At 38.3% G+C, this 12,253-nt stretch overlaps 1 protein-coding gene across 2 annotated transcripts in view; it reads right to left on the bottom strand.

Annotated features, from left to right (window-relative positions):
* The window catches only part of PALS1 (protein associated with LIN7 1, MAGUK p55 family member), an 85,810-nt gene extending 73,896 nt beyond the window's left edge, over nt 1-11,914 (bottom strand). For both annotated transcript variants that reach the window (XM_069487759.1, XM_069487766.1), the window contains exon 1: nt 11,752-11,914. The gene's annotated coding sequence lies outside the window, so the exon portion shown is untranslated. The remainder of the gene's footprint in view (nt 1-11,751) is intronic.
* Between the last annotated feature and the right edge of the window lie 339 nt (nt 11,915-12,253).

The following is a 12,253-nucleotide window of genomic DNA, read 5'->3' as shown; positions in this document are numbered from 1 at the left end:
AATAGAAGCTGATCTCCCCACATAAGTAACCTGTTTAAAGTAGGACAAATTGTTTTACCCATCAACTTTCACTATTATTTCAGAGATGAAAAAGTTGGCCTCAATATACAATTACAATCATTTATCACTGACTCAGACTATGACAACCAATTCACACAATTCCCATAAAATCACTTAATTAATAATTATACAATCTATTTAAAATATATTTATTTAAACACATAACAGCTCATCACTATTTCATTAGAATGTCACAAACCAGGTTTGTTTTATCTACCTCTTACCTAATACTTATGGAGTGTTTAATACTATAAACACTAGGTACTATGCCTACCATTCTTGATGGCACCATCTCAATCAATCGTCAAATAAGACCCACTGAATTAGGCACTAATACCATCCCCATTCTGCAGACAAGGAGTCAGCCAGGCTTTGATAAGTTAACTTATGAAATTTGACTTGACGCAAGTCTGACTCTAGAGTCTGTACAAGTACTGCAAGTTGGTGCAAGTACTATAATGCCTGTCAGTATATATGTCTGTGGAAAAGAAAAAGCCATTAGCAAATTCATCCATTTATGGTTATGTCTTCGTAAAGAGAGTTAATCAAGAACATGTGAAAGTTAGATTTCTTCCCAATAAACACGTTTATGCCAACCTAAAATAAATGGAAGAGTGTTCTGAATTTCAAATTTTCTCATTTTATAAGAAATGACTAGGATAGAATAGTCTCTGATATTTAGCTCACAATCAACGCTAATGTTTAAACACATTATAAAATTGCAAATTGGAACAAAGCATCTACTATGTGCCATTGTGAGCTGTTTTTCCCTCTCAACACTTCTGACACCAAATGTGTGGGTCTTTTCCTCACACCAATTCTCCAGACATCAACTGGGCGTCCTAGATTCAGTTCAATTCTGACACTATCTACCCAGTGTTAGAATCGGATCCCACAAGTTAATGACTCAGTACTACAAGACTACCTCCACTTCAGACACCAAGCACAAGACCTGTGTACTTCTGACCACCAGCTATTAATCAGGGATTCTACTGACCCCTTCTCAGGTTCAATAATTTGCTAGAATAGCTAAGGAACTCAGAAAGGCACTTTACTGACTATAACTGGTTTATTATAAAGGACAGAACTTAGGAACACCCAAATGGAAGAGAAGAGATGCACAGAGCAAGGTATGGGTGGTTCTATTAATAGAAGAGCTTCCTGCCTTCTCCAGGCACACCACCCTCCCAGCACCTTGACATATTCACCAGTTCGGGAGTTCTCCAAACACTGTCATTTAGGGTCTTTTGTGGAAGTTTCACTACATGGGTATAGTTGATTAAATCACTGGCCATTGGTGACTGATTCTAACTCCTCTTGCCTTCCCAGAGGTCAGGGGTGTGGCTGAAAGTTTCAACCCTCTAATCATGCCTTGGTCTTTCTGGAAACCAGCCCCCTAACCTGAAGCTATCTAGAGGCCTGACAAGAGTTGTCTCATTCAAACAAAAGACACTCTTATCCCTAAGGAAATTCCAAGGGATTTAGAAGCCCTATGTCACTTACAGGGGACAAAGACCAAACATGTATTTCTTACTGTATCACAGCCATATTAAGCACTGAGATACCAAGATAAAAAGACACAGCCTCTACATTTAAGGAGCTTATTTACAATTTACAGGTTCAAAGTTCTTCACTGTAATTCAAATACATTTTTAGACACTAAAGTCAAAGATGGGCTTCCTCAGAAAGATTCTAGTCTTACCAAAAAGACAATGTTAAACAAAGTAAGTCTTAAGGCAGACTATAATATAGACAAAGTAGAAAAATCCAGGGCTTTTGGGGTCAAATAAATTGAATTCAAATCCCTGTTATCATTTCCAACAATACTTTGGATAAAATATTTAATCTTTCCGAGCCTACAGTTTCCTCATCTGTAAAAGCGAAAATACCGATAAAGACTTTGAAATGTAGTTGTTAATATTTAAGAAATATAGGCCAGGCGCAGTGGCTCACGCCTGTAATCCTAGCACTCTGGGAGGAGAGGCGGGTGGATCGTTTGAGCTCAGGAGTTCGAGACCAGCCTGAGCAAGAGCAAGACCCCATCTCTACTAAAAATAGAAAGAAATTATGTGGACAACTAGAAATATATATAGAAAAAATTAGCCGGGCATGGTGGCGCAAGCCTGTAGTCCCAGCTGTCGGGAGGCTGAGGCAGGAGGACAGCTTGAGCCCAGGAGTTTGAGGTTGCTGTGAGCTAGGCAGACACCACGGCACTCTAGCTTGAGCAACAGAGTGAGATTCTGTCTTAAAAAAAAAAAAAAAAAGAAAGAAATACAGAAGATACAGCATACTACAGAAAACATTAAGAGATTGGGGCAAGGGATCTAATTCTGGAGAAAGCAAAAAGTACTGTGATTTGGTCAAACTATTAATACCAACCTTGCTATAAATTTAAAGTATAAAAGGATAAGGTATAAAGTTTTAGGCTAAGATTCCTTTAGGATGCCTACAAAAACTATCAAATTTCCTTACATTAGCTCTTAAATATCCACTGGTTACCCTTAGTTGAATCATTATTTTGAAAAACATTTGCAAGTCACTTGTATAGTCCTTAGATAAATTACTTGGATCAGAGGTTTACATCTGGGGTTCCTGACCTAATTTCCATGAATTCCCTGATACTGGACAACAAGTATGCATTTAAGGGGGAAGGAGCAAAGTACCATCAGATTCACAAAACAATCTGTTTAACACTAGAATCTTTTAATACTAGATAAATTTGCATGACCAGTATATATAAAGTAGAGTTTATACAGTTTTCAATGTGAGGTAATGTGATTTCTAATACTAGGCTAGAAGACCCACTGTTTAATGCATAACTTATTTTCTTCTAGATTTTTTGGTCAGTAAATATTTGAGGGTCTGGTACTTTAGAGCACAGTTAAATGAACACAAAACAATAGTCAGAGCCTTCAATAACATACAAATTAGTTATTAAGAACATATGAACTGCTAATACATACTCAGGCAACATATTAACAACTAAAATTTAATAGAAATATTGGCCAATGGCTGTAGGGGTGGGTAATGGAATGTTCCTAGAGGAAGCAAGAGTGGATAAGCTGAATTTCAAATGAAATGATGAACACAGACTCTTGGAGAAGTGTTACTCTAGTCTACATCAGTGATTTTCAAGTTGCAGGATATGGTCCATTTGTGAGCCATGAAATGGCGTTAGTGTATCTCAACCAACTTTATAAAAAAGAAAATAGAACAGCTTTATTTTGATAGAAATTCAGAAAGAAAAAAAACCAATTTTCTGAAGTTTTCCTTATAATATCCCAATCATAACACAAAAGTGAGTCCCTAAATATGGATAGTCTTTAAATGCAACCAAATCCTAGCAGAGTACCTCGCTCAGTGCCCTCACAGGAAGCAGTCAATTATTTTAAATGAATGCAATCTGAAAGGCATTTCTGAAGCACATAAGCAAAATACAGAAACATTACTTCTTAGGTCAAATCAAAGTAACGTATTTTAAATGACATTATCAAAACCTTTTCTATGACAACGGAAAACACTCAAAATAGAAAATTATATTTTGACATAAAATTCTTGATTTTTTTTTTTTTTTTTTGAGACAGAGTTTCACTCTGTCGCCCTGGGTAGAGTGCAGTGGCAACATCATAGCTCACCGCAACCTCAAATTCCTGTCCTCAAGTGATCCTCCTGCCTCAGCCTCCCAAGTAGCTGGGACTATAGGCACACGCCATGATGCCCACACTTGGCTAATTTTTCCATTTTTAGTAGAGATGGGGTCTTGCCCTTGCTCAGGCTGGTCTTGAACTCCTGAGCTCAAGCAATCCTTCCACCTCAGCCTTCCAGAGTGTTCGGACTATAGGCATGAGCCACTGTGCCTGGCCATAATTCTCAAATTTTTATGTGAAATTTCTGATACTGTTGTGAAGCCAAGCAGTTATGACATATCAAGAAAACATAATTCAAAAGACAACTTAGCTATAAACATATCATTATAATTTCTTATATTTGAACTAATTTATTAAGTATAATACAAACCATAAAAATCCTGACTCTTTAACTGTATCACAATCTGTCACATTTGTCACAGAGCATTGTGCAGCTTTAAAACAAAGAGTGGAAAAGTAAATACTTATTAAGTTTCTACTATGGTGTTAGACATTATGCTAGATGCTTTTCATACCTTATTTTAACCTTTTCAATCATCTTCCAAGGTAACTACATATAGATGAGGAAAGTGAGGCTTCACCTGTAATTACGGCATGGAATAAATATCCCTAGGCTTCTACCATTACAATACTACAATTATTGTCATTTCCCCTACTGATTTTTTGCCTGTGACTTTTGGGCAACCAAAGCCCCAAAGGTCAAATCAGGCATACCTTTTTATAAGTAAAGTTTTATTGGAACACAGTCATGTTCATTTGTTTGGCTACCTCTGCATTCTAACAGCAGAACTGAGTACCTGCAACAGAAACAATATGGCCCACAAAGCTTAAAAGATTTACAGAAAGCTGTTGATTACTGCCCTTTTAAAGGAAGAAAAAAAGCCACAAACATTAGAGGCCTCAAAACTTCAGTGTTTAGGGTGTTTGAGGCAACTATTAACCAAAGAAGAAACTGTAAAATTACATGAAACAAAAGCCAAATTGCTTGAATTTTTATGTTGTATCATCGGATAAGCCCAAATTTATAAAAATAATAAAATTAAACAGCTTGATTATGACATTACTGAAAACTAAACTGTCTTCTGTAGTTTAGATTGATGGAGGAGAAATCTCACAATTCAAAATATGTTTAGCAAACATGCGTATTTTTACCATGCACCTGTATTTTTCATGATGGAATATACCCATTTCAAAACAAAACAGACCTTGGCTTTGTTTTACATTTTAATTTATATTTCACTTCATACTTTAATACATTTACTGAGTTGGGTACAGTGTCATGTGTCTGTACTTCCAGCCACTCAGGAGGCTTCAGCCTAGGAGTTCAAGTCCAGCCTGGGCAACATGGTGAGACTCCGTCTCTTAAAAAAAAAAAATTCACTGAAAGCATTCTGTTATGTACTCTGACCAAGCTGAACATTTATGTGATTAATCAAGGGTCCATGGTTGATTTTTTGATGTGAGGAATGGGGCTTGGTTTGTTTTTTAAACTCCCATTGTTTTTAGTCTAAATAAAACCATTTTATCTTCATTCAAAATACAATTTACTATCCAAATCCATTTAAACAGCTTATCTAAATTAACCCAGCATGAGGAATGTTTGGTTACAATGATACAAATACCATTTTATTTCTTCATTTAGTAATTTTAAACAAGAGTCTTCCAGTCTACAAACTCCAGTAGAGATCAAGAAAACTTAAGCCCTACAACCACGCAAAATTTAGATAACTGTTAATGAATATCTGACTTTATGAAGTACATCAGTTAACAAAATCTTTTTTTTTTTTTTGAGACAGAGTCTCGCTCTGTTACCTGGGCTAGAGTGCCATGGTGTCAGCCTAGCTCACAGCAAACTCAAAGTTCTGGGCGCAAGCAATCCTCCTGCCTCAGCCTCCTGAGTAGCTGGGACTACGGGCATGTGCCACCATGCCCAGCTAATTTTTTTTCTATGTATTTTTAGCTGTCCAGATCATTTCTTTCTATTTTTAGTAGAGATGGGGGTCTCACTCTTGCTCAGACTGGTCTCGAACTCCTGACCTCGAGCGATCCTCCCTCCTCGGCCTCCCAGAGTGCTGAGCCACCACGCCTGGCCCACAAAACCTTATATTTAGTTTCCTTCTTCATTTTTTTTTAAGAGATGGCATCTATGTTGCCCAGGTTGTCCTCAAACTCCTAGGCTCAAGCAATCTTCCCACCTCAGCCTCCTGAGTAGCTGGGACTGTAGACCCACACCATTGCTCCTTATTCATTTTTAAGAATAAATGTTAATGTACATTAGTTTAAAAAAAAATTCAAAATGACTGTTTAAAATAACCCCAGAATTATTCCCAGACACATACAAGGCTGGTTCAACATTTGAAAAATATGTGTAATTCACCACATTAATAGATCAAAGAAAAAAATCTATACGATCAGCTCAATACACACAGGAAAGGCATTTTTCAACATCCATTCATAATTAAAAAAATAAATCTTCTCTTTTCTAAATCTTCCTGTGGGAAATAAAAAACCTTACCCTCATTAACCTGGGAACAGAAGAAAACTTCCTTAATCTGGTTAAGAGAATCCACAAAATGGCCTACAGCTAATATATTTTAAAGCTGAAATACTAAATACTTTCCCTTTAAGAAAAGGATGCTCCCTCTCACCACTCCTACGCAACATCACTCTAGAAGTCCTAGCCAGTACAATAAATCAAGAAAAAAGAAATAAAAGACATATAGACTAGAAAGAAAAAAGTAAAAGTTTCCCTATTCATAGACAACATCATTGTCTACTTAGAAAATGCCAAAAAAAAAAAAAAAAAAAGGCTCCTAGAGCTAAAAAGTCAGTTTAGCAAAAACTCAAGATACAAATTCAATATACAAAAATTAGCTGAACTGCCATATATTATCAATGATCAATTGGAAACTGAATTTTTTTATTCTTGAGACAGAGTCTTGCTCTGTTGCCCAGGATAGAGTGCTATGGCATCAGCCTAGCTCACAGCAACCTCAAACTACTGGGCTCAAGCAATCCTTCTGCCTCAGCCTCCCAGGGAACTGGGACTACAGGTGCGCATCACCATGCCTGGCTAATTTTTTCTATTTTTAGTAGAGACAGGGTCTCACTCTTGCTCAGGCTGGTCTAGAACTCCTGACCTCAAGAGATCCTCCCGCCTCAGCCTCCCAGAGTGCTAGGATACAGGCGTGAGCTACTGCACCAGCCTGGAAACTGAATTTTTAAAAAATTACCATTTATTATACAATAGGACCAAAATATTGAAATACTTAGATATAGAACTAATAAAGTATTTACAGTTTTCAACATATAGATCCATACAAAATACATCCATACAAAATGTTCATGTAAATTGAGAGAAATTGTTAAGATGTCAATTATCCTCAGGTTGATCCATAAATTAAACACAATCCCAATCAAAATCCCAACAGAATTTTTTAAAAATATCAACAAGATGATTCTAAATATTACATGGAAAGACAAAGGAACTAAAAATAGCCACAACAATTTTGAAAAAGAGTAAAGTTGGAGGACTCACATTACCTGATGTGAAGTCCTATTCTAAAGCTATATTAATCAAGACAATGTGTTAATGGCAAAATGACAGACAAACAGATCGATGGAACAATCCACAAGTAAATCCACACAACTGTAGTTAAATGATTTTTGACAAACAGACAAGGGCAATTCAATGAAAAAGGACAGTCTTTTCAACAAATGGTCATGGAACAAATGGACAAATAAATGAAATTCAACCCATACCTCTCAATACAAAAATTAAGTCAAAATGGAACACAGATTTCAATGTAAAATAAAAATATAAATTTGCAGAAGAAAATAAATTATATAATCTTTATGATCTGGGGTTAGGCAAAGAGAATTCTTAGTTACAATACCAAAAATAAGATCCATAAAATAAAAAATCAGTGATTTGGACCTCATCAAAACTTATAACTTCTATACTTCAGAAGATGCTGAGGATGAAAAGATAAGCCAGACTGGGAGAAAACCTTTGCAAATCACATATCTGATATCAAAGCTCAACAATAGGAAAACAATCCAATTTAAAAATGAGTAAAAGATTTGGATATTTTACCAAAGAAGACATACAGATGGCAAATAAGCACATGAAAAGATGCTCAGCATCATTAGTCATGATGGAAATGCAAATAAAAACCACAATGAAATACTATTTACTATATGCGTATTAGAATGGCTAAAACTAAAAAGATTGATTAGAAGATAAGGGGATTTCCTGTCTAAAAAAAAAGATTAGCCATAGCAAGTGCTGATGAGGATATAAAGCAAGTAGAACCCTCATACATTCTTGGTGGGCATGCAAAGTGGTTCAGCCACTTTGAAAATAGTTTGACGGTATATTAGTTTCCTCCGCTCAAGTAACAGATTACCACAAATTTAGTGGCTTAAAACACAAATTTATTATTTTACAATTCTGTAGATTAGAAGTCTGACAAAGGTCCCCTTGGGCTAAATGCAAGGTGTTAGCAGGGCTGCTTTCTCTCTCTAAAGAGTAATCCGACTTCCTAGCTTTTTCCAGATTCTAGAGACCACCCACATTCCTTGGTTTGTAGTCTCCCCTCCTCCATTTTCAAAGCCAGCAACTCTGCATCTCTCTGACTCTGCTTCCTTTGTTATATCTTTTTTTTCTGATGCTACTCTTCTGCCTTCCTCTTTCACTTTTTAAAGATTGTTGTGATACACTCGGACCAACTGAATAAATAATCCAGGATAATCTCCCTATTTTAAAGTCAGCTGACTGGCAACAACTTTGCCACGTAACCAAACATATTCACAAATTCCAGAGATTAGGACATCTTGGAGGGCCATTATTCTGCCTACCACAGACAGGCTTTTTATTTTTTAAATAAAATTAGGCATACACCTATTGGCAAAGATTTATAGCAGCTTTATTCATACTCATAAAAAACAATTCCAATGTCCTTCAGCTGGTGAGTGGATAAACAAATGGTTATACAACCATACAAAGGACTACTATATTCAGCAATGAAACAGAAGGAACTGCTGATACTCAACAACATGGATCAATCTCAAATATATCATGCTAAATGAAAGAAACCAGGCTCAAAAGGCTACTGTATTTTTCCATTTAAATAATATTCAAGAAAAGACAAATTATAGACAACAGATCATTGGTTGCCAGAGGTTAAGGGTGGGGGAAGGGTTGGCTACAAAAGGCAGCACAAGGGAATTTTTGGTGATGAAACTGTCCTGTATCTTGACTATGGTAGGTGCACAGCTCTAAGCATTTGTCAAAACAATTGTACAACAAAAAGAATTTCATTTCATGTAAATTAAAATCTTTTTTAAAGAAAGGAAACAAATATACCATTTCTCATCCATCAGATTGGCAGACATTTTAAAATGTGACAACGCTATCTGTGGACAAGGATGAGAAACCACTGCCACTCATATACTGTTGGCAGGAATGTAATTTGTTTCAACTTTAGAGGATAATTTGGCTGTAGCCAGTAAAGTTGAAAATACACATCAGCCTATTATCAACAATTCTACTTACAGGTAGGTATACATTCTAGGGAAACTTTCACACATGTGCTCAAGGAGACATGCACAAGGATATGCATTAAACATTGTTTGAAACATTGAAAAACTGAAAACAACCCTTCAGTAGGGGAATGAATTGTATTTAGTGGATATTAAAAAAGAAAAGAAAAAAAAAACGCATAAGAGAAAGAATCAACCCTACCAATTATTTATAAGATTTAGAGAAGATAATTTATTATTTAACAATAAGACATAGCGAGAAGAGCACTGAACTTAGAATGTGGAGACAAGCATTTATGTAGCTCCAACTCAATTAGCAGACAGACTATGGGCTACTTCTACAAGTCTCACTTTCTTTTTCTTGGAAAATGAAGAGGTTAGACTATATAACCACTAAGATTACTTCCAATTTACTGATTCTATGATCCAATAAGTATATAATCCAAAATTGTATTCTAAAGCACATGTCAAGATACTATTTTTTTCCCAAAACCCTGAAATCAGAAAATACCAGAGAAACAGGACATCTCAGTATACTGATATATAAAATAGACCAAATTTCTTAGTATATCTGTGATAAGATTTTTAATCAAGATCATAATTCAGGGGAAAGGCGGTACAGGAGCAACGTATGTAACCTGCAATTCTGTATCCCCCATAACAAGATGAAATAAAAAAATAAATAAATAAATAAAAAAAACACCTTGGGGGGGGGAAGATCATAATTCAGGAAGATCATATAAATAGCTAAACCCACTGTACTGACTTGGGTAACCCTCTGGTAGAACTTACATGTCCGTTCCCATTTTAACATTCCAAAACAAGTTAATATTGTTAATGAGTCCACCTTTACTTGGCAAGTTACTGGCCAAAAATCATTCAAGTACAATGTAAAATTTACTTGATTTTTTAAAACAAAGATAAAATAATGAATCACTTTTCATGTTTTTCCCTGTTTCATCCATAAAGCTTTTACACTATAATTTAAAAGTTTCAGTCTGCTATGATAGTTTAGAAAGCCTTTTAAAACTTGTAATATGCTGGTCGAGGTGGTTCACCAGCACTTTGGGAGGCCAAAGTGGAAGGATCACTTGAGGCCGGGAGTTTGAGACCAGCCTGGGCAACATAGCGAGATCCTGTTTCTACAAAAAATAAAAAAATTAAAAACTTAGCAGGGCATGGTGGCATGCACCTGCAGTCCCAGCTACACAGGAAGCTGAACCAGGAGGTTTGCCTTAGCCCAGGAGTTTGAGGTTGCAGTGAACTATGCTCATGCCACTGTAATCTAGCCCAGGGGACAGAGACCCTGTCTCTTGGTGGGAGGCAGGACTTGTAATAGGCTACATCCACAGAGATCTAGTTTAAAACCAGTAGTTCATAATTCAATAAAGCTTATTTAATAATTTTCACGTGGTGAAAAATACTTACACCAATACTTCTACTTCAAAGACACCAATAACTAACACATTATTTGCTCCTATTGCAGAATTAAATAGGTTATTAACTTCTGGCATAATCCAAAGGCATAATTGGGATACTACCATTAAAACATTACACTGCTTTTTAAAAAAATCAGAAATAGTAACACCTTTCACCATCTCCATCAAATCAAAATTTCAAAATTCTTGTACTACAGACTTTCCAAATCTAAATTCTTAAAATTCTAAATGACTACAGAGACAAAACACACACTACATACTACTTCTAAAAACTTTCTAGCTACCAGATTTTAATTGCAGCATAAACTGACAAGAAAAACCTTTAGACTGAAACGTAAATTCCGTTCACATTAGTGTATGTCAATCAACTAAATAGAAGGTGAGTTATTATCATTAGAAAGTTACATAATTTGATACAAGGATCGTTTAAAGCGCCTTTCTTTAAACGTAGGTTACAACAATTTACAGGCTTCAAAGTTCAAATTGCAATCATCAAGTAAATTATCAGAAATCATTAACAAAATTATGTTTTTCTTTAAAAGTGGTGACAAGGAAACAGGAACTGTTTATTTGCTTAAAGGACGCAATAAGCAGCAGAATACCAGGAGCTGAGTCAGGCAGACAGGAACGCCGACTACATTCCGTCTTCTGAAGGAAAGTGTTCCCCCGCCGATTTCCCCGACTTGGCCAGGGGGGAGTCCCGGGAGTCGCGACCTCCAGCGGGGGCGCAGAAGGCAGACGACTCCCTGCCGCGCCCCCTACATCTCGGGCCGGGCCGGCAGTAGCCCGCGCCAAGGTGCGTCCCCGACCAAGCAGAAGGAGCGGGCACAGCGCAGGCAGCGTTCCTCCCAGGGACAAAGGTTGAGTTCACACCCTCCGCGGCCGCGACTCCCACTGCCTGGGGCAGCGCTCTGGGCAACCGGGGGGTACCTCCTCGCCCCGGGCCCGAGCGCGCGGCGTATGGGGGAGGGGGCGAGCCCGGCCGCCCCTCCCCCGCCGCGCTCTCGGGGACCTGTTGATTAAGATCTCCACAACCCAGCCGCCGCCAGTCCGCCTCTTACCTCCGCGCCTCTTGCGCCGCCGATCCTCCAGCCCCAGCCGCTCCTAAACACTGCAGAAGCGACAGCCTTCCGACGGCCCTTAAAATACCGGATAAAGAATCCAGAAACTCCCGATTCCCCACCTCAGAATCCCTAGTCCCCGCCCCACCGCCACCCTACTCCGTCGCCGCCGTCGCCGCCGCCGCCAGCAACTCCACCTCTAGACCGCGCGAGACCGGCCCCTGCGGCCGCCGCGAGACCGCGCACGCGCCCCCGGGACTCTGGCGCAGCGGGCGCGCCTATCCTAGTCGGTCCCCGGCGCGCCCCGCCCACTACTCAGCAGAGAGGCTGGCGCGGTTCGCCCAATCCCGAGCCGGCGCGAAGAGAGTGTCGGCTCATTGGTCCTTTCTGCAGCTCCGAGCGGCCGGTCGCGCGCGCTCGCGCGCCTCTAAGTATAAAATGCGAACTGCTTCGGGCTCTTAGGTACTGGACAGCCTCTCTGTCGTTTAGGGGCGTGAAGTTT

Source organism: Eulemur rufifrons, chromosome 2 (assembly GCF_041146395.1).
Source record: "Eulemur rufifrons isolate Redbay chromosome 2, OSU_ERuf_1, whole genome shotgun sequence".
NCBI classification, from domain to species: Eukaryota; Metazoa; Chordata; class Mammalia; order Primates; family Lemuridae; genus Eulemur; species Eulemur rufifrons.
This window is presented reverse-complemented; position numbering and strand designations above follow the sequence as displayed.